The sequence below is a fragment of the Octopus sinensis genome, linkage group LG9 (assembly GCF_006345805.1).
Source record: "Octopus sinensis linkage group LG9, ASM634580v1, whole genome shotgun sequence".
Lineage (NCBI taxonomy): Eukaryota > Metazoa > Mollusca > Cephalopoda > Octopoda > Octopodidae > Octopus > Octopus sinensis.
In genome coordinates, this window is record NC_043005.1 from 11,293,610 (window position 1) to 11,318,609 (window position 25,000).

The window sequence follows — 25,000 nt, forward strand, 5'->3', positions numbered from 1 at the left end:
CGTGTAGAACGTTTTCACTGCAGTGTGCTGATCGCTGCAAAAAATTTTGGTTGATTTTGCTACTTCAGCTTATATAGCAATGCTCTCTCGTATCGTTAGCGGCCAAGAATTTCTTGATATTTTCTATAGTTACCGAGCTGATAGTCCTTCGAAAAAATAAATAAGCATTTTTTTTTTCATTTGCTATAAAGATGATACATGATGCAACATTAATGACAAAATCAGATCATTTGTAAAATACTCATTTGTAGCCAAATGTAAACTTATTAGTTTAACAAGAGAATAAAACATGAAGGAACCAAAGAAGTAAAGAGGTTGATTCTCTATAGGAAGAAGTAACAGAGATAAACATGGTTTACAACGTCGAAGAAAAATGCAGATAAAGAAACAGAGGGGAAAAAAATCAAATAACAAAACCATTGCTTAGTTACAAAAAAATAGCAAAAACAAAATATTGATGTAAAGAGACTAACATGAAATACCGAAACCTATACAATGAGATAATTAACTAAATAATTTCTGACTGCTAAGTCATTGATAAGTTGAAATGTAGAAATAGACAGATCAAGTTAATATCTCTGTCAACTGCGCAGTATGCTGTAAAGATCAACGTGATTAAGATATCAGGGCAACCTTCTAGATATGATTATCATTTACTGGAACGAAAGTCTCTGTATTCTGAAAGACCTCTTGATTCCCTCTTACCAAAATATTGCCCAAAAGGAAAGAAAAAAATCAAACTACAAGTATTTTGAAACAGTAGTAATTTGGATGTGGGATATGTAAGTGAAAACAATACCAATACTAATTTGAGCATGAACTATGATAAACAATACCAAGGTAAAAATACTCCAGCATTCAAAATTGAACAAGCAATACTCTCTTTTACTTGTTTCAGTCATTTGAATGCGGCCATGCTGGAGTACCGCCGTTAGTCGAGCAAATCGACCCCAGGACTTATTCTTTGTAAGCCTAATACTTATTCTATCGGTCTCTTTTGCCGAACCTCTAGGGTACGGGGACGTAAACACACCAGGATCGGTTGTTAAGCGATGTCGGGGGACAAACACAGACACACAAACACACACACACACACATATATATATATACATATACATATATACGACGGGCTTCTTTCAGTTTCCGCCTACCAAATCCACTCACAAGGCTTTGGTCGGCCCGAGGCTATAGTAGAAGACATTTGCACATGGTGGGACTGAACCCGGAACCATGTGGTTTGTAAGCAGGCTACTTACTACAAAGCCACTCCTAATTCAAGTTTGTGAGACGCATTCTATCCTAAGCAAGACAACACATTTCAAGAGGACAACATTAAGAATACGTTTTCTAGATATAACTCATACACTAAGCAATCAACATCCAATGAAATAACAGAACTGACACAGTACATGTCCTTCTAAATTCACTACTGGAAAACTTTTGAGAGTGTCTCTCAAGAGTCAGTTGTGGAAACACCAGTTATGAGTAACGTAGCGCCAGTAATATGAAGATACATGAAGTATGTCTTGAATAAACTGCCAACAATTTCTCAGAAAAGGAAAGGAGAGGGAATTATAAAAGCCAAACCCAGCTTCATTAGAATTAAAAGTGGAATACCTGAAGATGATAAGCATTTTCCCCTTTGGTGAAGTATTATTTAGAAGAGTATACCCTGATGTAAGGGCCAGGTCGCAGGTTTGAAAATGCTTTCCTCCCTCCCACCTGTCAAAAAACAAATCTTTATATATAAAAGTGAGGTTGTGTGCTGTCTGTCTCCTACGATTTAGATTCCTAACTACTCCCACATTTTGCGGTGCAGTTTAACCAAAACCTGGTATCTTATAGTCGTGATTCATATCGAGCCCTTCTGGGTATTAGCCCGCGTGTACGATGAGTCTACGATTTAAAGAAAAATTACCATAAATTTTTCCCATTTTTAATGCATTTTTGGCATATATAAGGGAAGTAACTCTCTAAAAATTTATTATTAAATCTCAGAACGAAAAAAGCTACAGTAACACCCCCCTTTGTGGTTAGCCATACTGAGATGGCTATTATACTTTACATCTCTAAAAATGCTTATATAGTTATTTCCCTTACAAACCCGAGCAACGCCGGGCGATACTGCTAGTATGAATATAAAAAATGGGACTTAGAAAGGAGTCAGAGACAAAATGAAGAGGAAAGAAGAAGTTTAATCCACCTACGTGACCATAATTTGAGTGTGACGAAAATGGGAAAATGAAGAGGAAAAAAAGTGTGTTCAGCATCAAGGATTTCGTAAAGCGAAGTAAAGTTGATTGTGAATATGCATCAGATGTCTAATGTTAATGCGTGGTTATTTTCTTTATACGTAAAGAGCTATGTGTGTATTGTATACGTGATGTACGTGCGAATTTGGTGTATATGCTTGTGACACTTGCACCTGTTAAGCAAACAGCGATGCATCTGTTAAGCCAGCAAGACCCAACGAAGCTCGTGTGCATTACTAATACGCCGCTTAATTATTCATTTTAACTGTTGCCTGAACAATCGCTTAGTTACTACACTAAGCAGCAATAAAGTGTATCAACTGATTTATGTTTCTATATGTATATATATCATTATTCAGTTTATTTCAAGATTTCTTGCCAATAGAGAAAGAACCGGTTTCTAACCTAGATCCAAGGTTCCTTCATTGGAATTTCAACATCAAGAACAGGGTATTTTTGTATGTATGTATGTATGTATGTATGTATGTATGTATGTATGTATGTATGTATATGTATGTATTATGTCAGGTCACTTTCGAGTGCTACTGGTAACATGTAACCCAGTACAACCTGTTACATGGTCAGGTCGTCAGCGACTAAACCGGCAACTCCACCAAGCTTGCTTGGTGAGGAGGGTGTTTATTGGACACCCTGCAGGATGAAAAACAAAACCCGTCAAAGGGCGGAGCAACTCTTGAGAGTCAACGGCCATCCAATAAATGTCTTAAGGCTGTATCATGCGCGGGGCCATAGAAATAATCGGACTGAATACCCGATAGCGCGGTTAAACCATTGGGAGTGAAGGACTCCTAGCCTTTGTTAGGGCATCCTTCTAGGTAACTCATGTAACTGGGATAACTCCGATATTAAACCTGCGGCTCAGTGGTTACCGATGATGTTGACTTGTTCTTCTTTTCGGATTATGGCTGCTGTTGCTTAGTGAGTGGGATTGACTCAGTGCACAGCCTTTCTTCACTTAAAAAAAATCTTCTTGCACAGGCATTGCACGATAACAACATTGATTAAGCTTCGTGCAATGGCCATACTCGATAACGAGGGGGCAGCCACTATGTATGTATGTATGTATGTATGTATGTATGTATGTATGTATGTATGTATGTATGTATGTATGTATGTATGTACCTATGTATGTATGTACCTATGTATGTAGTGCAGATTTGTATGTTTTATGTATGTATTCTCATGCATATAGTTACATATCTAGACAAGTTCATATATATTCAAATGGTAAACTTTTGGAAAGTTTTACAGAGTTTTACAGTTCCAGTGATGGATTGAATCTGTAGTTTCGAATTAGCTTTCTTGTTTCTGGTTTTGAGAAGCCTAATTTCTCAAGATTGGTATTTAGGAAGTGTGCTACATATCTCAGGGCCCGAATAATTACAGGTATAAACCTGAACTTGTAATCTAGAATGAGTAACTACAGCTTTCTCAATAGATCGGCATAGGTGTTCTCTTTTCACTGATTTTCAGCTTTATGTATGTATGTATGTATATATATATACATACTCTTTTTCTCTTTTACTTATTTCAGTCATGTGACTGTGGCCATGCTGGAGCACCACCTTTAGTCGAGCAAATCGACCCCAGGACTTATTCTTTGTAAACCTGTTATTCTATCGTTCTTATTCTATTATTCTGTACTTATTCTATCGGTCCCTATAGCGGAACCGATAAGTTACGGGGACGTAAACACACCAGCATCGGTTGTCAAGCGATGTTGGGGGGGGTGTGGCAAACAAAGACACACAAACATATACACACTCATTCATATATATATAAACATATATACGACGGGCTTCTTTCACTTTCTGCCTACCAAATCCACTCACAAGGCTTTGGTCGGTCATAGTAGAAGACACTTGCCCAAAGTGCCACGCAGTGGGACTGAACCCGGAACCATGTGGTTTGTAAGCGACCTACTTACCACTCAGCCACTCCTACGCCTGTATGTATGTATGTATGTATGTATCTACCTATATATCTACACACACGCGCACACACATATAAGGAATGGAAGGGGTTGTCGATTACTACAGTTGTTAGGAAACTGCATCGGATGCATGTTGCGTAACATTATGAATGCTGCATAGCTGTACGGTATGCTTTTCATAAAGTACAGCTATGAGACATGAATAATGTTACGCAAAATGCGCCCGGTGTATTTTTGAAACAATTGTAGTACTTCACTACCCTTCCCATTCCTTTTATTTAAAGATTTGACTATTACATTATCAGCAACTTTTATTGCTTTCGAAATGGATTTTTTTTAGCACCTGTCATCTTATGGGAAATTTCTGTCTAAGCTCGATATGGAAGGAACTGTTTTTGATTTCTGATGCATTCATTAATAAATTTTATCGATCAATTATCGAGTCATTTGTATTTTCTGTACAAAATTTGTTTTTATTAGAGACAGACAAACTGCGTTGATCACGATCACTTAACTGATCCGACACTATTATTATTACTATCGTTATTATTAAGGCAGCGTGCTGGTAGAATCGTTAACACGCCGGGCGAAATGCTTAATCGTATTTCGCCTGTCTTTACGTTCTGAGTTCAAATTCCGCCGAGGTCGACCTTGCCTTTCATTCTTTCGGGATTGATAAATTAAGTACCAGTTGCGTTCTGGGGTCGATCTAATCGACTGCCCCTCACACCAAATTTCGGTTCTTGTGCCCAGAGTAGAAAAATTATATTATTATTATTATTATTATTATTATTATTATTATTGAGAGAGCAGTGCATGCCATCAAAGTGAAAATGGGGTAAAATATACGAAGCCCAGTATACCCATCATGACTACCTGTCTGATAAGAGTACACCAGGCTCATGCATCACAACCATATGTGCGCGACATGGTGATCTCATATCAAGATAAACAGCACACGACCTTGCAGGTGGGGCCCAGTTAGAATTTTCTTCTGGTCGAGTATCCCATCCCGCTCAAATGGACTCTGAATAAGGATTGTTTAAGGACGTTGAACAAACCACCCATGTTTCCAAATGTGAATTATCCAATCCTCCAAGAATCCCTCTCAACTCATGGATATGATGCTCCCCCAATACTTCTGCTCGTGATCAGAGATGCTCATATCGTCAGCCACTAAGGGACATGCTCAACTGGTTAAGGTCAAACAACTGACAAGCAAATCTGTGATATTGTGCAGAATATTTACTGTAGCCCATCTTTTATACCAAGACAAAACAAAGTACATGATAAAACTTCCAATCAGTTAAGATCAGAAGCCATAAGAGCCACTACCTGGTACTGCATCAGGGCATTTACTACTACTACTACTACTACTACTACTACTACTACTACACTACTACTACTACTACTACTACTACTACTATTATTATTATTATTATTATTATTATTATTATTATATTTTGAAAGGCGGCGAGCTGGCAGAATCGTTAGCGCGCTGGATGAAATGCTCAGTGATATTTCGCCCGTCGATACGTTCTAACTTCAAATTCTGCCGCGGTCGAATTTGCCTTTCATCATTTCGGGGTCAATAAAATAAGTACCAGCTGGAGACTGGGGTCGATTTAATCGACTCATTCCTCTACCCCAAAATTTCTGCCATTGTGGCAAAATTTGCACCCATTATTATTATTATTTTAACTCAGGTTTTGTTGGAACTCCTGGAGCCTTGCATGAATAGCGGGCCTTCTACCTGCCCTCTACGGTAACACGCTCATTGTTCTTTTCAACTATCTAATACTTTCCTGATGATTCTGTCTGTGTCACGAAGAAGGACCCTTTGCCACAGCTCTACAAGTTATGAAATCCCCAGTTCCTTTATATTGTTTTCATTACCTTCTGATATTACCCCCAATCTTCCAATAATAATTGGTACTGTCTTTGGATTCTTCATTTCTCACATTCGAGCTATTCTGTATTTAAGAAGGATTGTATACATCTATTTTTTGCCTTCCTTTGTGGATCGAATGGGTTCGCAACATCTATCACACTGGGTAACAAAATTCTACATTTTTTTTCTCTTTGGTCAGTAAGTGTTGTTATTTCCTAACTGCTTCTACACAGAAATGAAAAGAAATAGTAACTACTAATACCTTCAAACTTTGCTTTTGTGACCTGGACATCAATGTTTTGAAATTGCCCTATTTTCCATCACATTTCAGGCAGAATCAGTCCTGAGCTGATGCAGCACAAATATCGTTATAGCAAATATTCTGCTCAGTACCACAGATTTGTTTGTCAATTGCTTGATCTTAACCAGCCACTTGAGCATGTTCCTTAGTAGGCCCAAAAAAATATAACGTCTCCGATCATGAGCAGGAGTTGTGAGAGAGAATCATAGCCATGTGTTGAGAGGGATTCTTTGGGGTTTTCAATAAATGTAACAAACGGAAAGTATGAAGGAAATACTCTTTACTCTTTACTCTTTTACTCTTTTACTTGTTTCAGTCATTTGACTGCGGCCATGCTGGAGCACCGCCTTTACTCGAGCAACTCGACCCCGAGACTTATTCTTTGTAAGCCCAGTACTTATTATATCGGTCTCTTTTGCCGAACCGCTAAGTGACGGGGACGTAAACACACACCAGCATCGGTTGTCAAGCAATGCTAGGGGGACAAACACAGACACACACACACACACACACACACACACACACACACACATATTATATATATATATATATATATATATATATTATATACGACAGGTTTCTTTCAGTTTCCGTCTACCAAATCCACTAACAAGGCATTGGCCGGCCCGGGGTTATAGCAGAAGACACTTGCCCAAGATGTCACGCAGAGGGATTGAACCCAGAACCATGTGGTTGGTTAGCAAGCTACTTACCACACAGCCACTCCTGCGCCTATGGCCATTTTTCATACTTTTTTAGGTCAAGCAGATTGAAAACAAACAAGTTTGCTATCCAAGAATAAAAATGGTATTACGCAGTGTTATAGTAAACGTGTAATTTCCTTGTCCGCTACCATTAGATCCGGCTAGTTGTGTTCAAGCATCTGGTCCATTTGGATTCGGAAATGCCACAGGATTTTGTAAATCTTCGACTCAGCCATTCTGCATGGTTTCTGTTCGTTGCCACGTCTTGTTTCTTCTTCTTCTTCTTCTTCTTCTTCTTCTTCTTCTTCTTCTTCTTCTTCTTCTTCTTCTTCTTCTTCTTCTTCTTCTTCGTCTTCTTCTTCTTCTTCTTCTTCGTTCTTCTTCTTCTTCTTCGTCTTCTTCTTCTTCTTCGTCTTCTTCGTCTTCTTCTTCTTCTTCGTCTTCTTCTTCTTCTTCTTCTTCATCTTCATCTCATCTTCTTCTTCTTCTTCTTCTTATTATTTTATTATTATTAATATTATTATTATTATTCAGTATGTATATATATATATATATGTATATACATACATACATACATACATACATTCATACATACATCCACAAAACATATATCCATACATTCATACAAACATCACACACACAAACACACACCACACACACACACACACACACACACACACACATAATAATATATATATATATATATATATATATATATATTACATATACATATATATATACGTCTGCATATATATATGTATTATCCATATACACACTGATGTTTATACTGATATATATATATATATATATATATATATATATATATGAGTAAACTTGTACACACAACGTAAATCAATGTAGTGTTCCTCATTAATAATTAATGATAAAACACTGAAACCACTTCAAGTTGTTCTCTGCTCTGCTAAAACCAGCTATGATTCTGCACACATCTGTTTTTACACTTGCCAGGTTTTGAACGAATAGTTTACTATCGTTTTCACTTAAAATATTCTTCTCGCAACTATCAGGATTTTCCAAGTGAATATAAATCAACATAACGATTTGTGCTAACTAAATTACATGCTATGTATTGGTGTAAGCTTCCACCATGGTCACCGCCAAATCTTGTATTCTGCATCGACAAAATATATCGTGAAACATCCTCGTCTATGTACGTATATTTACATGCATGCTTGCATGCGTACATACATGCGAAGAACGTGCATACGTGTATCAAAGTGAGATGCATTCTCACTATATGAGTGCAAGTTTATCCACAAACCCATATGCATAGAAACACACAGCAGCACACTCACATGTCCGTAAACTTTAAAAGCTATTTTTGTTTAAAGAATGGAGCTTTGCGACCGTTTGAATTCTGCAAAGGAAAAAACAGGAAAAAAATAAAATAATGATCATTCGATATAACAGAGACATACTTGCGTGTATGCATGGATACATACATAAAAATACAGACATACATACCAACACCACCGTTGTCGTCATTTTCGTCGTCGTCATCATCATTATCATCATCATCCTCATCACCAACACCAAAACCACCACCGCCGCCGCCGCCACCATACCACCACCACCACCACCAACACCACCACCACACCACCATCACCACCACCATCATCATCATCATCCTCACCACCACCACCACCACCTCCATCATCATCATCATCATCATGATCATCATCACCATCATGATCATCATGATCATCATCATGATCATGATCATCATCCTCATCACAACCACCGCCACCACCACCACCACCACCACCACCACTACCATCATCCTCATGATCATCATCACGACGACGACGTTCACCCCCACCCCCCAACGCCGCCGCCGCCGTCTCACCCCATCATCATCATCATCATCATCATCATTTTACGCCACCTATTCCATGATGGCCTTGGTTGGACAAATCATCTCAGACCGAATAAGTTTTTTGAAGTTACCATTCTACTTGGTCGATGGAAAATGATTTCTTGCACGTATGCTCCTTTTTGTCGGGTACTTCGCTTTTGGGGTGTATTACATATAATCTATCATGTTATCCGAATCAGAAATGTTCTCGTGTCTTCAGCAAGACTAAAAGCTACTGTCTGCTATTGCATATTCCATTCACTCGCCAATAATCTTATAGGGTGTACTGGATGTATTTTATTGTGACACTAGAAATAGAAAGTAAAGGGCTTTCTCTTTCTTGTGTTGTGGCCAACCTACCGTTGACTAGTACCAGAGAGTGTAGTTCCCAGGATATAGAAGAGAGACAGACAAATAAATATAGAGAGGATGAAAGGGAAATAGAGTGAAAGGATAACGGAAGAGGGAGTGAAGTGAGAGAACTTGGAGAGTAAAGCCTACGAACGGGAAAGAGAAAGAATGAGATAAAGAGATAGGCGAAAAGGAAGAGTGGGAGTGAGATAGAGAGAGATCGACAGGTATATGCTGATTGTTTGTAGATTGAATAGATAAGGCATGTGTACCAAAATGGGGTTAGGGCTATTGATAAGAGACACTGATAGAAGCGAGGCAGGGTGCGAGTGGAGAGTGTAATGGAAGAGCGAGAGACAGAGAGGGAGAAAGATATGTAGATATGAATGATGAATATAGAAATTAATAATTGCATTTTTAATACATTCACTGCGCTCATACTTTTCTCTTTCTCACCCCCCTCTCTCTCGCACATACATTCACATACACGGACTCACATACAAAATAGCAAAAACAATAAAGATTGCAAGCAAGATTTTTACGTTCACTAAAGGTAAGGATATACATAGACTAAGTGTGGATATTATAACGGTATCTCGTGTATATCGCACTGAAGTATTATTTTGGCTTAGAAAACGTATCATCCTCTTTGTGAAGTAATTTTTCTGTGCTATATATACATACATGAATAAACTGTTTTTAACATTTTCTTATTATTATCAAAGAATGTATATATGTATTTTAATACTTTTGTGACAACCAGTACCTAACACAACAAAGCTTTTACAAAGCTTTTACATTTTACTTTCGACAATCTTTTTCTAAAAAAGTGAAACAGATCAAGTGAATAAACATCTCTTAAAATTGCATTTTCAAACCTTCTTTCATATATATATATATATATATATATATATATATATATATAATTACAAAGTGAGATAGGGGTTGTAAGTGTAACCCACTATGGGATAACATTTATCCAATATACTGCTAGTAAAGTACCCAGAAATGCTAATACATAAATGCTAAGAATTGCAATGCAATTAATTCATTTATTGTATTATATGAGCGAAGGTAAAATGTTTTACCTCAAATTCATAATACAAAATAAGAAAATGGAGGAATAGATTTTAATCAATCATCAACTACTAGATAATACCAATTCATATAATTTATTAACTAATTATATAGAAACATCCAGATCAAACAGAATAATACAGAATAAAACAGTACACATCAATGAGTAATATAATACCATAAGAACAATACATATATATAAATATAAATATAAAATGGATCTTACAGCTGTTTCAGCCATGTAGATAAGAGTATCTCATTATGCTCATATTAGTCAAATGAGTTATTTATATATATATATATATCCCAAGGCCTCTTCAGAGATTATAAAGTACAATTACAGAGGTATAAAATGAAGATGTAAAGTGCAAATATGAATATTAGAGAAGGTACACATATATGAGCATAATGAGATACTCTTATCTACATGGCTGAAACAGCTGTAAGATCCATTTTATATTTATATTTATATGTATTGTCCTTATGGTATTATATTACTCATTGATGTGTACTGTTTTATTCTGTATTATTCTGTTTGATCTGGATGTTCCTATATAATTAGTTAATAAATTATATGAATTGGTATTATCTAGTAGTTGATGATTGATTAACATCTATTCCTCCATTTTCTTATTTTGTATATAATACAAAAATGGGACAAGAACGCAAAATATCCAGACAGATACAGGTGATACAAAAAAGATAACAAAGCATCCAAATAGACGATACAAAGAAAACAAGGACGGGTCATTCGGAGTTTTCTATCCTCAGTCGAGTTTCAGATTATCCTTGTAATCTTGATATATATTCTGTATTTGTGAATTAAAGTTTCCATTGGTTTCATGTTAAAAAGAGTAAGAAAATATCCAAGTTTATTAACAATTTATTTCAAGCCGATCCATGGAGAAAGGTGTTCGCTTCCATGCATATATGTAGTTGCCATAAACGGCCACCAAAGGCTATCAAAGGCCACCAAAGGTTGTTCACTGACGAGATCAGGAAAGCCGTAAACCCTAATAAAAATTATCACCAAATGCGAACATAAACAATACTGAAATCTTGACAGTTATGGAGCAGGTAGACGTACGTTATAGTTGTGAGTTTGAAATCGTTAATGAAATCTTTATATATAAAAGTAAGGTTGTGTGTCTGTCTCCTACGATTTAGATAATTTTGCGGTGCAGTTTAACCAAAACCGGGTATCTTATAGTCGTGATTCATATCGAGCCCTTCTGGGTATTAGCACGCGTCTACGATGAGTCTACGATTAAAAAAAAAATTTACCATCATTTTTTCCCATTTTAATGCATTTTTTTGCTATTTTTTGGCTATAACGCTCTAAAAATGCTTATATAGTTATTTCCCTTACAAACTGGAGCAACGCCGGGCGATACTGCTAGTGAAATATATTATTATTTCTTAACACAAGCAAGAGCCCAATACGGTAGAACGTGTGCCGTTAAATATTCCTGTGTTACATATATGATGTGGCTCCCAAGGTCATCTGATGAGTAAAGTTGCACCTCCTTCCTTGTATGTCATACCTACGTGCTAGGAGTAGGAGTTGCCTTCATTAACTTTAGCAAAAGCAACGGATGAGTTCTCAGAATTATATTCAAGACAAATTATACTTTATACTGCGTGCCAACGAAGTTTGCTTATCACCATTCAAAAGATTTGAAATAACATGAGATGCATATTTTTCGTTTTTTTTTTAAAAATAAAATGGATATAGAAGCGAGTCGTAGGTCTTCACAGCAGAACAACAGAGATAAACCTTTCTTCTATCACCTACTATTACAGTTCACTAACTGTTATAGCTTCATATAGTTTTAGAACTGTCAATATGTATGCAAAATAATCAGTAATTGCGTTAGTGGAACATGCTTTAACAGCAGCAACGACTAAACAGAAAATGTGCTGCTAGGCAACCATCATTCAAGCATGGATGTCACCACATTCCAGTGAAAGACTGAAAATATCGAAATGTCCGATTACCTTGCAGACTTTCTGTTCAATCAATAAAGCAGTGAAGCACTGTCACTAAACCAAGCTACTGGAATATTCTAACTGCCTCCGCTGAATAAGGATGCGGAATACGTACAATTATCTGTGTATGTGTGTGTATAGCTTTGTTCGGATATGCATGTGAGGACATGTATGCATCTAAGTATGTATGTATGTATGTATGTATGTATGTATGTATGTATGTATGTATGTATGTATGTATTTGTGCATGTATGTATGTATATATGTATATGCATGTATGTATGTATGTATGTATGTATGTATGTATGTATGTATGTATGTATGTATGTATGTATGTATGTATTTATGTATGTATGTATGTCGTATGTATATATATATGTATACGTATTTATATATACATACATGTATATATATATATATATATATATATATATAATATATATATATATATAATATATATATATATATATATATACAGGCACATATATACATGTATGTCTATATACATATATATATATATAAAAATATATACATGTATGTATATATACATACATATATATATATGTGTGTGTGTGTGTGTGTGTGTATGTGTGTGTGTATGTATGTGTGTGTGTGTGTCTGTGTCTGTGTCTGTAGATGCACATGCGAAGACGTATGCATATGTGTATTTCTGATCATGTTCGATCAGTAACCAGGTCGTTGCGAAACTGACTGTGATTCTGAGAGCAGACTAGATTTTTAGCTTGGCAAACATAAAAAAATGTTTATTAATGTTACTGCGATAGTTCTGAATCTTCAGAATCGACTCTGCATAGCCGGTAGTACGATCACTCCTGCCGCACACGTGTACATATACGCATACATATTATATCTATATGTACATAGATTTATAATACTTACATAGATACACAAACACACACACACACACATATGTATATATCCGACAATGGCAAAACGATTTAGACATGCAATTTGTGTCAAGATGGAAAATAATGGTGCAATCAAGTCAGAATTAGAAGCGCATTGTGACCAGCGGTGTATAGCAATATCTGATGGTCTGGTCGATAGTGTGATACTGTATATCTATCTATCTATCTATTTATCTATCTATCTATCTATCTATCTATCTATCTATCTATCTATCTATCTATCTATCTATCTATCTATCTGTCTATCTATCTATCTATCTATCTATCTATCTATCTATCTATCTATCTATCTATCTATCTATCTAAATAAATATATCCGCAGGCGTGACTGTGTGGTAAGAAGCTTGCCTTCCCAACTACATAATTCCGGGTTCAGTCTCACTACGTGTCACATTGGGCATGTGTCTTCTACTATAGCCCCAGGCCGACCAAAGCCTTGTGAGAAACCCATCGTACTTATATAAAACCTATCGTACATATATATATGCGTATATTTATGTGTGTGTGCGTCTTTGTTTTCCTACCACCATTGCTTGACAACCGATGTTGGTATGTTTACGTTCCCGTAACATAGCAGTTCGGCCTAAGAGACCGCTAGAATAAGTGCTAGGCTTACAAAGGCTTGATCTCTTCGACTAAATCCCTTCAAAACGGTGCTCCAGCATGGCCATAGTCAAATGACTGAAACGAGTAAAAGAATAAAAAATATACATACATACATACACACACACACACACACACACATATATATATATATATATACATATATAAAAAATAAAAAAAATGCGCAACTCCATTGTCTCCCGAGACAGAAAGGATGCCAAACAATATATATATAGCAATAATGACTCTCTGAGCGAGAATTAAACAGTAGCAGCACGGAATCGTGAAGTATATTTGCCACCTACTTGTGGCGGACCCAGAGGGGACGATGCTACTGTGGTTTATAGCCCCAGGGAGGCATCTCCTCCAACTGGCTAATGACACACTGTCTGTGTCTGATTAGTATTTGCGAAGGGAAATCATCGTTCCAATCTCTAGCCTTACGTGATACAGACAGACCCGGGTTTCTGGGTAGTTGCCCATCATCAGTGTGTGATAATCACCATCTGGCTATATTATTATTATCATTATTATTATCATTATTATCATTATTGTTATTGCTGTTGTTGTTGTTGTTGTTGTTGTTGTTCTTCTTCTTCTTCTTCTTCTCTTCTTCTTCTTCTTCTTCTTCTTCTTATTATTATTATTATTATATTATTATTATTATTATTATTATTATTATTATTATCTCCAATCGTGTATGCTCTCGTACGCCCACAAGCACAATTACATACCACTTCTCATATGCATACTTTTGTAGAAGTAGAAAACGTATGTATAGATTCAAACTGCGTCTTCCATTCTGTTCATACAAATACATGCATAACATTGCAGACACGTTTAAAGAACATACAGAAAAATATCATACTCACATATAAACACACACAAACACACACCTTAACATCAATATGTTTACACATACACACACACACACACACGCACACACACGCATAAACTTACATAGCCACAACAAACTTGCTAAGGTTTTAACGCCATGTTGGATTATTCAATTTGACAGCTACATTAAATTAGTTAACATATGGGAGATTCGTTAGATAACTGATAATTTATACTATAATTATACTTTGGGTAAGTTGGCTAGATAATTGATAACATTACACCATAGTTAAGCTGTATATCTTTTTCGTTTTTTGTTTTATTTTGCATGAATTGTTAATGCTTTCAAAATATGTTAGTTGTTTTTTTTTTTTATCCTCTTCGTAAGTTTCATTTGTTTATTTAATCGTTTCTCATATTTTAACCTATATTAATCCTTCGTGTTTACGTCTGTCGAAGAGAATCACTAAACTTGTAGATAATTCCATTATTAAGGATTTCAAATTGCGTATTTGAGTAAGGTGGCGAACCGAATTCCATCGGTGTTTAGTTACGTGCGTTTATCTTTTGCGATCAAAGCCGGCCACCATCAATTTTGCTCGTTACTTTTATTTATTATTTATTTTACAATCTGAGCTAAATTATTGCTTTAAAGCAGTACCCCAGCATGGCAGCGATCCAGTGCCTGAAGCCATTAAGACTATAAATGGATAAGGCTGTGTATACGTATACGTATGTCTGTCTCTCTGTCTGTATGCCTGTATGTATGTAAGTACGTATGTATGAAGGCAAGTATGAATGTATGAATGCATATGTGTATGAGTAGTATGTACATTCATATGCTTAAATATGATGTGGCGATAACAGGAAGTCGATTCAATTGATATCAACATATTGTACAGAGTAGCTTTCACGACTCGCTTTCATTTCCTGTGTCTATTACATTTTAGCAATGTAAGAAAGCAATGTATTTATACGTTCTTCAGCCGTGCTAATGTCTTATGTATCCGAGGAGATATACAAATATCCAAATATAATCTTGATTTTCACCATCTACTTTGTAATTTTATCTTCCTAAAGTCTCAGCTCATTGATCTTATTTGAGTTATCTACTCTGCTTTTTGTTTTTAAATTTTTAACATCCACAGAGGAGGAGTTTATCTAGTAACTGCATTGAGAATCTAAGTTTTTCAGCTCTCTGTATTATGTATTCTACTCGAGAAGTACAATGGAACCGGCGTTCACTTTATTTACCTTATAGTCGATTGATTATTTCATTCTTTGCTGTTTTCCTTTTCGAAATATTTTCTCGCACCCCTTTGCACTCAGTTGAAATTTGTCTCGGTTGAATTTGTTTTTCATCCTTGAAGCTTCATTAAAATAAGCATCAGTCAAGTGTTGCTGTTCATACAAATTAATATCGTTTCTACCTGCAGGAAATGGAGCAGTGCTGATGACCTTCACAGGACTTCTGGGACGTGTGGAAGTGAGAGAGGAAGATACTCACAAACCGGAGTCCGGGACCCAATGCTTGCATCAATATAAACTCCTCGAAAGGCAACTAAGGTATTAGCATGTATATATATAAGTTCTCTTCTGTTTTCCATTATTTAAATTCTTCCTCAATTGAAGGAGCTGGTTTCCATCGTTGGACTGTAGATAACAAAAACCATGTTACATTCTAACTTCATAAAAGTCTTGCAGATTTTTACTATTACACTTAGAGATTGTAATTGTAATGTGCGAGTTAATTGGTTGATTTCTTTTTCTGAAAAACCCTAGTTTATCTAAATTGTCATTTAGGCATTCACTCACAAATGAAATACACAAATTATTAACGATATGAATGTGAATTTATAATCTGAATATAGAAGCAAAATGTTTCGAAGCAGTTGTATTTGCATCGGAAGGACAGTTGACCTCTATGACAGTTCATAATTTTTCTTGTCTGTCCCAAGCAAAAATATCCTTCCTTTTATGATTACACTTGACAAATGTATTGATGGAAATATTCCTTGTGTTGATGTCAGTGCATGTATTCAATAACGAGGATTCTCTAAGTTTATTCCAGGACTCACTTTTTTCCCGGTGGCATTGTATATTGTTTTGGCATACACATTTTGTATGATACACTGATGGTGACATACTCAAACACACACATAAACACACACTCACACACACGCACAAGCACACATATTGATACAAATATACATACATAGATAATACATACATACATGCATACATACATATATCGCAGTACTTCGTCGGTTACGACGACAAGGGTTCCGGTTGATCCGATCAACGGAACAGTCGGCTCGTGAAATTAACGTGCAAGTGGCTGAGCACTCCACAGACATGTGTACCCTTAACGTAGTTCTCGGGGAGATTCAGCGTGACACAAAGTATGACAAGGCTGGCCCTTTGAAATACAGGTACAACAGAAACAGGAAGTAAGAGTGAGAGAAAGTTGTGGGGAAAATATACAGCAAGGTTCGCCACCAACCCTGCCCGAGCCTCGTTGAGCTTTAGGTGTTTTCGCGCAATAAACAGTCACAACGCCCGGTCTGGGAATCGAAACCGCTATCCTATGACCGCGAGTCCGCTGCGCTAACCACTGGGTCATTGCGCCTCCACCATACATACACACATACATACATACATATATACATACATACATACATACATACATACATGCATGCATACATACATACATACATACATACATACATACATACACACATAATGCATACATACACACACATACATGCATACATACATACACACACACACATACATACATACATTCATGCATACATACATACACACACACATGCATGCATACATACATACATGCACATACATACATGCATACATACATACATACATACATACACATACACACATACATGCATACATACATACATACATACATACACATACATACATACATACATACATACATACATACATACATACATACATACATACATACATACATGCATACATACATACACACACATACATACATGCATATATACATACACACACATACGTGCAAACATACATACATACATACATACACACACACATACATACATACATACATACATACATACATACATACATACATACATACATACGTACATACATACACACATGGAAGTCTCAATATACATTCTCATCTTCTCAGAAGTTAAAATCTATAATCCTAATTTGGTGGACGCCTGATTACCTACGGCCAAACTGACCATACGACTATAATGGTCTTTGCAGCCATTTGTGGAATAAATATGTTGACGGGCCAACGGGGAAAACAATATGTTGTCGTCTGAGTCGTAGGGAATAGCAAATATAGCAATCTAGCGTTTTTACAAAAATACAGAAAAAAAAACAAAAATAAAACAAAATGTACATAGTAAAAACAATAGAATATATTTTACGCTATAGGGATAGAAATATGATTGAGAAAGAGAGATAAAGAGAGAGAGAGAGAGGAGAGAGAGAGAGAGAGGTAGAGATAGATTATTGTTATGCCTTAACGTTATAGTTTTCCCCTTTTTCGGCAAAAATTAATTTCACTGTTTGTTAGCATTACAAATTTCTGACATTAAACCTCTCAAGAATAAGAAAAAAAAAAAAAAATAGACGAGAGGGTCACATCCGGGTAGTCTTTGATCGAAGTTCTGCTCAAGGAAGGTTAATCCTAAAGATAAACAGTAACAAATAAATAAGATTATCATAATTTTATCAGCAAATTTCCGTTATTTTCTCAAGATGATGTGTTGCTCGTGTCTGAACTTTAGAGCCAAAAGCCATGGAGAGCTATCAAGTGCAAATACCAAAGATGAAACAATATCAAGCTGTGATGCTGTAAATATACTGGTTGAGCAATAGAAGATAGAAATCCAATATTGAGAAGCTGAGCTAGCGAGTTTGTTTCGACTTTTAAAGGCGGGGAGTTTTATTTTATGCAGCAGACGGAATTCAGTCTCTGATATCGCAAATAGCCAACAGGCTTGTTATAAATATATATTAACGACGGAAGCAAAATTAATACCAAATAATACCAAAATTAATACCAATATTCGACGTTGTAATAGATTCTATCAAGGCGCATTATTCGGCATTTTAAAAATTGCCATTCACTATAAATACTGTTTCCATCGCCAATATTTATCTTTTGATAAACCTGCAGGCTGTTTACTACATCAGTGACCTTAAGTCCTCGTTATTCTCTCTCGCTTTCTCTCTCTCTCTCTCTCTCTCTATATATATATATATATATATATATATATATATATATATATATATGTAAGAGCAAAACGCCCCCCCCCGTCCAATGGACGGTACTAAACCATATCTGCTGAATAAAAAGCAATCAGTGTTTTCTTTTCATTAAAAAATAATTAAGCATGCCTTTATTTCAATAAAAGTTTTGGTTTTGTTTAAACGAAGTTTAGTGCAAAAAAAAAAGAACTTCTTGAAAAACCAAATAGTCGTTCCTTCCTCATGCCAAGTTTGAAGAAAATATCTCTTTTGGATCTTACGTTTTCGGCTTCTTAAATATACTGCATTTTGTGGCATTATTTCAAGCCAGCCGGCTTTTTTTGCGCAAACTGCACGTGGATTTTTCTCGCGTATGCGTAGTATCGATCGCAACAGCTGATGTACTTGCGCGTTCAAATGCACGTTTCCACGGCTTTATCGATCGAATTCTCACCTGGAATCGATTTTTGTAATTTTTTCAAGACTTATACACGCCCTGATACCGTCGGTATCTACATATCAAATTTGAGCGTCATCGGATGGAAGATGCCCTAGAAGACACACACAGACAGAACGGACTTTATATAATAGTTGACACTGAGATTTGGCTTGTATCCAGTGAGCTGGACTCCTGTAACTGAGGAAGTACAGTGCGCTGAAATCACGTAATCCAGCAGTTCCGGCACCTATGCAAGACCGTTCCCGTCTGCTAAACATATATGTACGAGTGTGTGAAGTATTCTTGAGGCGAGTACGGCGTTCTAAAAATACATCCAAGTTTCGTAGGATATAAAAATTGCCATTCTGAATAATTACTGCATCTGTCACTAATATTTATAGTTTATAGAAATGTATATATATGTATATATATATATGTATATATATATATATATATATATATATATATATATATATATATATATATAATATATATATATTATATATATATATATGTAAGTATGGGTGTATTATCTATCTATCTATCTATTATCTATCTATCTATCTATCTATCTATCTATCTATCTATCTATATATCTATCTACCTATCTATCTATCTATCTATCTATCTATTATCTATCTATCTATATATGTAGCTATCTCTCTATCTCTCTCTCTCTCTCTCTCTCTCTCTATATATATATATATATATATATATATATATAATATATATATATATACATATATATATATACGTAGTTCTCGGGAAGATTCAGCAGGACACAGATATATATATATATACGTAGTTCTCGGGAAGATTCAGCAGGACACAGATATATATATATATATATATATGTAGAGAGAGAGAGAGAGAGAGAGAGAGAGAGAGGAGAGAGAGGGTGCGTAAGATATTTGAGGACAGATTTATGTTTATAAAAACAGTTATATAATAAGAGAAAATAACTTTATGAAAAGATACTATGAGGAGAAAAATAAACCTTTCCTATAATGTTATTCAATAAAGCCATAATCAGCTTCAACAACTGCCTCTATATGAGATCTAAATCATCTACATGATCGAATCAAGTGGTCCTGGTTGAAATTGGACATTACTCTGACTATGGCAGCTTTCAAAGAATCTTTGGTGTTATAGGCGTGTTCATTGACCTCTCTCTCTTAACAACACTCCACATGTAATAGTCTAGTGGGTTGAAATATGGGGAATTAGGAGGCCAAATGTAAGGGGTTATGTGATCATGAAAATATTCAGCCATCCATTTCTGTGTTAATAGAGCCATGTGTGATAGTGCAGAATCTTACTGAAACACATATGGCCTTCCATTGCATACACTGTCTATCCAGGGTTTAATAATTATTTCCAGGACCTCAATGTAGGCGGCGGATTTAACTTGAAGGCCTTGTGGAAAGAAGTAAGGAGGCATCACATGTCCTTTATTGCTGACAACATTTAAAATCATGACAGTTGCAGGAAATTTTGTATACATAACACTTGGAACTTCAGAAGGGTCTGCACATAACCACCTGTCATTTCTTCTGTTAACTTTTTGATCTTTGAGAAAACCCAAATCAAATCTTCTGCTGGATTTTTCAGTTTGTTTAGGAGCCTTTTAGATCTGATGGGATTTATTTTGCTTTTTCTAATGAATTGACCTTTCCTCATCATATAAGACTGATGTCTTCGTAGACAACATTTCTGACTGTTCCTTCTGACACATGGATATCTTTTGCAATTGACCTCATGGGATTATAATCAATGGTCTGTTGAACTTGATTGATATATTCAGGTCCTAAGAGTATTTAGAATGCGTTTTATACTTTGATACAGGTGATACGTTTCCGTCTTCAGTCTCTAACTCCTTACAAACTTTGTAGACGATAGATCTGGCAACTTTTAAAAATCGAGATACTTCTAAATCGCTATTATAACCACAATAACAGCATGCCTTTTCATTTCTTGAGGAAGCTGAAGGTCTGGCATTATTATTTGTTGAAACAAAGATTAGAGAGTGTTAGCAAAAAATGCAACAATGGCATGTCTTCAAATACCTTACGCACCCTGTATATATATATATAATATATATACATACTCACATACACACACACACCGGGATGCTACACTATTTTCGCTCACAAAATTTCAACTGAGACTACAGACCATTGTGCCGTAGAGCGGGAGGAGACCCATATTAGTTGGTTGCGCACTGAAACTTCTGAACCTCTCAGCTATGCTGACATCCGCATAACTAAGAACGTAGCTGCTACTGTTGCTGCTGCTGCTGTTGCTGTTTCTGTTGAGCGAACTGTCTTCGTCCCAGAGCTCGTGGTCCTTTGCTTTTCGTAAGACCCGCAGAAGAGAAAGCAGGTCAACCCCGACACCGAGATCATCGACGGATGGACGAATGCGCATCCAGGCTCAGCGGTTGCGTAGGAAGTCGGGGACAAGATACAGGAAGAAAGAGTGAGAGAAAGTTGGAGCGAAAGAGTACAACAGGGGTCGCCACCGCCACCCCCCTGCCGGAGCAACGTGTAGCTTTAGGTGTTTTCGCTCAATAGACACGCACAACGGCCGGTCTGGGAATCGAAACCGCGATCCTCCGACCGCGAGTCCGCTGCTCTAACCATTGGGCCATTGCGCCTCCACTTGCTGCTGCTGCTCGCTGCTAGTGATGACGACGATGATGATGATGATGATGATAGCCACGGAATATATACTAATATTCATTTCTTATTAATAACTTCCTATCTTCAGCAAGAAAAGGATGGGTAAATCTCTTGAACTTTTGTTTCAGGGACTCACATACTAATGTGCATAAGAGAGTTGTTCTGTGATCAGAAAGTTTCACCAATTACTTTCAACAAAATGAACACTTCGAAAGACACCTGAGAAACGATAGGAGTAATAAAGTGGGTAAACGATCTTCCGTCCAACCAGAGGGTCAGTCTCACAGGAGACCGGTGGTTAAATATATTCCAGCAATGGCCATCATGTCCTTTTCGGTATTTTAGAAGAATAAAATTCAATGAGATTTTGAAAGACGGTTACGGTGAAATTTTAGGAGTATTTGACTGCTATTTCTCGCTGACATAAAGGAGCTTACCATTACCTAACAAGTGGTCACGTTTCTCTCATTAGGTGCAACCGCTTTATACAAGACCTACTTCCGTTTCTGCGATAACGTCTGTTTGCACTTATTGACACGTTCCATAGTTATATACTAATAAGTATAGAATACACTATTCTATACTTATATACTAATACAAACATATGCACCGACACACATCTTCAAATCAACACGCAAGCATTAATTAACTGTTCCCACAGATTCTAATTAATAAATTTAATCCATAAGTATTTATTCAAGTTGAGGTTATGGACATTTCCCCAAGATGTGACGCGGGATTGAGCTAAAATGTTATAATTTATCGGAATACGGATTTAGTCAATAAAATCTCTTTAGTACTTGACTAGGACACATTCGTTTCTTGAAGATTGGAGGGCAAAGTTCAAGTGGTGGCATGTGAAAACGTACCGTTGAATGGTATGTGAAAGTGTACCGGTGAATGGTATGTGAAAGCGTACCGGTCTATTTAGTTACGGACGAAATTTTGGTTTGCTTTGCACAGCTTACTTGAATACATATACATACATACATACATATATACATACATACCTACACACACACAGACACACACTCTCTCTCTCTCACACACACACACATACACACATATATATGTATAAAAGGTTGTAACACGCAACGAAAATTTTTGGAAAATAAAGATAGGAAATAAGTCAAATTTTACCGGTGAATGTGTTAAATTATAAGGCACAAAAAGAAAATGACTCTCCCTAGACACAACATAATATATATATATATACTAAATACTGCAAGCTATTTCCTCCGACGCTGTAACGATTCTACCAATCCACCAGCCTCAAAAAAGACAGTATACTTCCTAACTTAGATATTTACGTATTTAGATACAAGATGACAAATTTGGAAGGGAAACGATTAGCCGATTACAGTGACCCAAGTCCTTTATTGCTTAAACTTTGAAAGGATGAAATGCAAGTTTGAATTCAGAATATAAAATCCTAGTACAAACACAACACGTCCTTTTTGCCAATCGCTCGGTCTCTTCTGCTAATCCGTTGTTTTTCTCATATATTAATAGCTTTTAATTTAGACAAAAAGCCAGAAATTTAAGGGGAAGGAATTAATTGATACCGTCGAGACCAATATTTCTGTGGTATTATATTTGATTGACCCTCAGATGGAGGAAAGTCGAAGCTAACCTCGGCGTGATTTTAACCCAGAAAGTTAAGAGCCAATCAAGAGTCGGAATATATACTGTTGGCATTTTCTCGACACTTTAACGATTCTACTAGCTCACCACCGTTACTAATATATTATTAATGAAATAAAAATTATATAGTTTTTTTGTTCTTTGCTTGAAATGTTGGCAATTATTGGCAAAACGACAGCAATTAGCAAATGGACTGCTTGAAAATGCAAGCTAATATTCCAGGAGGACTAATTATCATAAATATGTCGTATATTGAACCAAAAGTACTCCGCTGCGAAATTATTTGTAATTATTGAAATTTAGGTTTAAATTAGAAATATTTCATAATGATAATATCATTACATTTCAATGTGGAAATATGCATTTTACTGCTTGCTCTCAGCATCTGAATGAGAGTGTATATGTATGCGAGTGTATGATTTTGTCTTGCTTTTGTGTATGCCTGTATATTTGTTTGTATGTGTATGTCGTGTATATACATGTGCACGCCATTTGCGGACGGTTAGCGTATGTGTGTGTGTGTGTGTGCATATGCAAGTGTCTGTATGCTTGTGCATGTCTAGATGTGATTATTTCGATGTATTCTAATGTTTTTCCTGTATGAATGTTCATACTCTGTTTCTGTAAGTGTAGATTTTGGCTTTGATGAATAAATGTATCGTAAGGTCGCATATTTCTATACATATGTATGAGTTTGTGAATGTGTGTGTGTGTGTGTATGCGTGAGTATGTAGCTGTATGCTTGTATGCGTGGGTATATGTGTATGTCAAGCTGTGATTATGAAATTACCTTTGAACGTCGCTCCTAAGGCCACTATGCGTGAGTATTTATGTGCCTAGAGGATGATTATAAAATTCCGTATGCATGTTTCTCTTTGTGACTGTACATATATATTTGTACATATTTATAGATGATTGTTTGTACTTCGTGTATGCAGCAGAGTATCAGAGTATTTATAAATATGTATGCGGTGTTGTGTACATGCAAGAGCATGTGTGTGTATTGGCATAATATGCAACTGAGTCAGCGAATGCAATCATAAAATCGGAAACAGCTCTTAAACAACGTGGCTCCACCTATCGGGAAAAGCGTGACAAGCAGATTAGGTACAGGTGACCTGCTTGTTCGGCCTGCTTGTAATAGCAGCCAAATAATTACTAAACACCAGTGAACATATCTCCAAATACGACTAATTAGAAATCATA

At 36.2% G+C, this 25,000-nt stretch overlaps 1 protein-coding gene across 2 annotated transcripts in view; it reads left to right on the forward strand.

The window, feature by feature from the left end:
* LOC115215789 overlaps positions 1-25,000 on the forward strand; it is a 385,787-nt gene that overhangs the window by 228,917 nt on the left and 131,870 nt on the right. For both annotated transcript variants that reach the window (XM_036505776.1, XM_036505775.1), the window contains exon 2: positions 16,201-16,330. The gene's annotated coding sequence lies outside the window, so the exon portion shown is untranslated. The remainder of the gene's footprint in view (positions 1-16,200; positions 16,331-25,000) is intronic.